The following is a 4625-nucleotide window of genomic DNA, read 5'->3' as shown; positions in this document are numbered from 1 at the left end:
GCGCCGGCTCGGGTGCTGCCAGTTCGGCGCTAGAGGGGGTTCGTCGCCAACAAAAACGCCTCCGCTGCTCGCTGGTGGAGATCGCTCTCGGAGGACGCACCCCTGGACAGGGGGAATGTTCTCAGGCTAAACAGCAGGCGTGAACGATGCGCGGACGAGCCTGTATTGCCAGTGCGGGGAATTCTCCAATGCTGCATTCGCTGCCGGCTCGGGTGCTGCCAGTTCGGCGCTAGAGGGGGTTCGTCGCCAACAAAAACGCCTCCGCTGCTCGCTGGTGGAGATCGCTCTCGGAGGACGCACCCCTGGACAGGGGGAATGTTCTCAGGCTAAACAGCAGGCGTGAACGATGCGCGGACGAGCCTGTATTGCCAGTGCGGGGAATTCTCCAATGCTGCATTCGCTGTTATCATCCTTATTTTCTTTCTTGAAGGGACTTAGGCCCTCCTCAAAGCTCATAAGAATGTTTGGGGGTTGGGGGGAAATGTGTATGACAAGGAGAAAAATGAACCGAGCAGAGAAAGTAACGGTATTACAAAGGGTAGAGGAAATATTCAAAGTGGGCAGAGGGCGCGGGAGGGAAACGGCAAAGTGGCAGGAGTTGGGGGAGTGGTAGATGAAGGAGTCAGGAGTCAACCTTCCACGCTTAGAAGTTTCTGGAAAAGAAGGGACCCTCCCCTTCAATGTTTTTCAGCCTTGGGTGTTTGTGTCCCCTACTGCAATTGAAGAGGTTTCAGGTTTTGCACTACAGTCAATTGGAGGTAAAGATGTGCAAAAGATGCACTATGTCTAATTCAGCTGCGTGGAGAGAAATGTGAAATGCAAGTGATTCTGAGAATGTGAGGGAGGTTTCTGATTGGTGACTGTACTTTCTCATTAGGAATGCAAATACTCCTCTCTAAAACTGTCCACGCTAATTTAAATGTATGCAAATCACTTCTGAAAAGATAACCAAGTGTGGGATTTATAGATTGGTACTTAAACAGGTAAAATCTGACTTTGTGTCTGATTTTACCACTTTTACTGATATTGACTGACCACATGGGCATTTGCAAACTGAATTTATAATTAACAAACTGTAAAATTAAAGGGCTATAATATAAACCGTTATGTCTAAATAAATAATGTTCTTGGAAGTGTTTAATGACTCATTATACTGATGTTTTAATCCAAAATACTCTTTTTATGTACTTTACTGTCAAAGAATATATTCCCTCACATTTTATAACTAAATTTAAAAATTTAAATGTTTACTTACAATGAATAGTCTTATAGACTTAAGTAAACAAGTCACTAAGAGAAAAATTGTGTCCAAGAAGTCTTTCCTTATAAATGCCTAAAATATACTGTATGCTGTTAAACTAAAGGAATGTATAATATTATTATCGTAGAAATGTGAGCCATGTTAATCTATTTCTAAACTTCTGGTTTTTAAATTAACTAGACTTGCAAGGAGGTTTTTTTAAACAGAAAGAATCCCTAGAGTACAAATATTTAATATCAAAATATCAAATTCTGATACTTTGCTTGAGTATAACATTTTAGAGAATACAATATAAACAAAACACCAAGAAGCTTCTTGTAAAATTATGCTATAAGGGAATGGTTGTAATAGATGGACAGAGAGGGAGAAAAGGAAGGAAGGAAGAAAGGGAGGGAGGAAGGAAGGAAGGAAGGAAGGAAGGAAGGGAGGTGGCTGTTGGTGTTCTTGTTTTTATGCCCCTTCTTGCTGTTGTCTCATTTTTTCAAAAAGGGAAGGGAGGAGGAGGGAGGAAGGGAGGAAGGGAGGGAGGGAGGAAGGAAGGAGGAAAACGATGTACAAAAGCTAAAGTTAATTTCTAGGAATCACACTTAATTACAAATCATGGTACAATATGTGAAACTTAAACTATTATTTACTTCAGAGTAACAAAAACAACTTGATGAAACTGGATTTCTATCCTCACCCCTACCTACAATTCACCTACATTCACAATGTTTGTTTGTTTAAATAAATCAGAGCCCATTATGGTATAATATACTACTTTTACCTGGACAAATAATTGATTGTCACATTCTGTTTTGGAGTGACAAACCAGAAAAAAATAGTTACAACTTTTTTCTCAATATTAAGATAAACACACTTAATGTGTTACAGCGGTTCTCAACCTGTGGGTCGCGAACAATGAAAATACATTCTGCATATCAGATATTTACATTACAATTCATAACAGTAGCAAAATTACAGTTATGAAGTAGCAACGAAAATAATTTTATGGTTGTGGGTCACCACAGCATGAGAAACTGTATTAAAGGGTCGCGGCATTAGGAAGGTTGAGAACCACTGGCACTCTAGAAGATAATGTCCTCATGTAAAAACTTAAAAAAGATTAACTGAAATATAATTATCATGACCTTTGACTATAAGGAGATTCCATGGGTTTGACATAACTATTAATTTCAAAACATGATTATAAAAATAATTACCATAACCATTTGTCTATTTGTGTTAGTGATTATATATATAAGTTTATATTTCTGTACACACATAAAAACAATGTTCATATGTGTATTCATTCTAAAATATTTGTTGAATTCTTTCTATATGGTAGGTTCTCTTCATTCAGAGAAGAGTTAATGGTTATATGAGTAAAAATAATTTGTTTTTAAAAGCTAACTTTTAAAATGTCATCACAGTTATCTTATGTGAGCTAGAAGCAATTGCACTTAACAGAAATGTACTACTTTTTTATTTTTTTAATGTTGACATGTGACAGTTTAAAAATTATAAGCCACTTAAAGCAATATTCATTTAGATTTATCTGCACTTGTCTGTTTAAATCATACCAATATTCAGAAAAGCATTCATGTCTCTTTTTTCAATACTATATTGTTCACAGTTGTTTCATAGTCTCTCAGATCATTGGTTTGGATTCCGGTAAGAATGATTAGATTTTCATTAAATAGAATATATGACACTAAAATTAGTCTTAGCTTTCATTAACAGTGGAAATAATAGTATTCACAAATACTATTTGCTTTTTAAAATGATGAGAGACTTAACTTGCATTAAGTCCTTTGAGACAAAAAAGAATTGTAATGTTTAATAGTCAGCATCTTTCGAAGCTTGAGAAAGTCTTAAGTATTTTATTCCGATAGAAGAGTAAGTTATTCCATTTATATCTGTAATTTTTATTGTCTAAAAAGTCAAGGTAGAAGCAACAAAAAGAATGTTGATCCTGTAGTGTGTCAAAACATCAGGTCTTCAAATATTAGTTTAGTAATTTGAATAGATACAATGTCTAGGACTTTTTTGTTAATATAAAATTGAGAGATATGCTGTAAACAATACTATAATTGCCATGTCATTAACTTTAAAATATAAATTAATTAAAAGATTAAATTGTATGCTTTAGCATGGGAACAGCTAAAGTAAAAAAAAAAAAAAATCCACAAGGTGAAATATAGTAAATTTGAGGCCCTTTGTTTTAAGAAAATAATGTAAGCAGGGGAAAAATGCCCATATTTATGTTAGAATTTTTTTCTTTGATATTAGGGTATAGTTAATATTTTTCTTAAATAAGAAATTCAGAGTAGTGCTGGGTATTTTACCTTATTGTTAGCATATCAAATCTTAAAAATCTCACAGAAAAAATATTAACTTGAGACTACATAAAATGAACTACAGTGTGTTCTGCTGTAATACTTCATTTTGTTCTTGTGTAGTATGGTATTTTATGGTAAAAGAAAAAAAATATATATATATATAATTTACAGGAATAATATATATGTGTGAGTGTGTAGGCTTGTAATCCAATGAAAACATCCTTTCTAGTATTTTTCTAATTCAGTAACCATTTACCAAGTGAGATTTTCATGTGTATTTGTGCTGAGCAATATGGGCAAGGTTCAAAGATTATTATATTTAGTTCCTAACCATCAAGAGTTTATGTTATATTGGAGGACAAAGACATATGATTTATTCCAACACAAATCATTCTATAATATTTCCTAATGAAGTCCCAAATTATCCTATATAATAATAGAGAAACATGGTAATTAGCCGTAACTTCACTACCGTTCCCATTGGCTAATCAGGGCGATATGCAAATTAACTGCCAACCAAGATGCCGGCTGGCAACCAGGCAACTGATGCAAACAGGAGGCTTGCTTGCTCCAGTGACGGAGGAAGCCAAGATTCCCTGCCTGCCACTGCTGGGCTCTGAGCTGCTCTCTAAGAAACATTGTTACAAATATAGAAGCTAAACAAAACCCCAGATACCTGATTTCAGCCAGCGGGGATCTCAGAGCTGAAGTTGCAACAAAGTTTCAAATACAGAAGGTAAACAAAGCCCAGAAACTGCTTTCAGCAGCCAAGGTCTCACAGCTCCAGTGACAGCCATAGAAGGTAAATAAATCCCAGAATTAAAAAAAAAGGAGAGGTTGGGAGCTTCAGTCACCTGCCAGCATGAAAACGGCCCTCAGCCCCTCACCCAGACTGGCCAGGCACCCCAGTGGGGACCCCCACCCTGAAGGGGGTGTGACCAACTGCAAACAGCCATCATCCCCTCATCCAGGCTGGCCAGGCACCCAAGCAGGACCCCCACCCTGATCCGGGGCACCCTTCAGGGAAAACCAGCTGCCCCCCA

The sequence above is a fragment of the Myotis davidii genome, unplaced genomic scaffold (genome assembly GCF_000327345.1).
Source record: "Myotis davidii unplaced genomic scaffold, ASM32734v1 scaffold417, whole genome shotgun sequence".
Lineage (NCBI taxonomy): Eukaryota > Metazoa > Chordata > Mammalia > Chiroptera > Vespertilionidae > Myotis > Myotis davidii.
The sequence above is the reverse complement of the archived record's forward strand: the minus strand, read 5'-3'. Positions refer to the sequence as shown.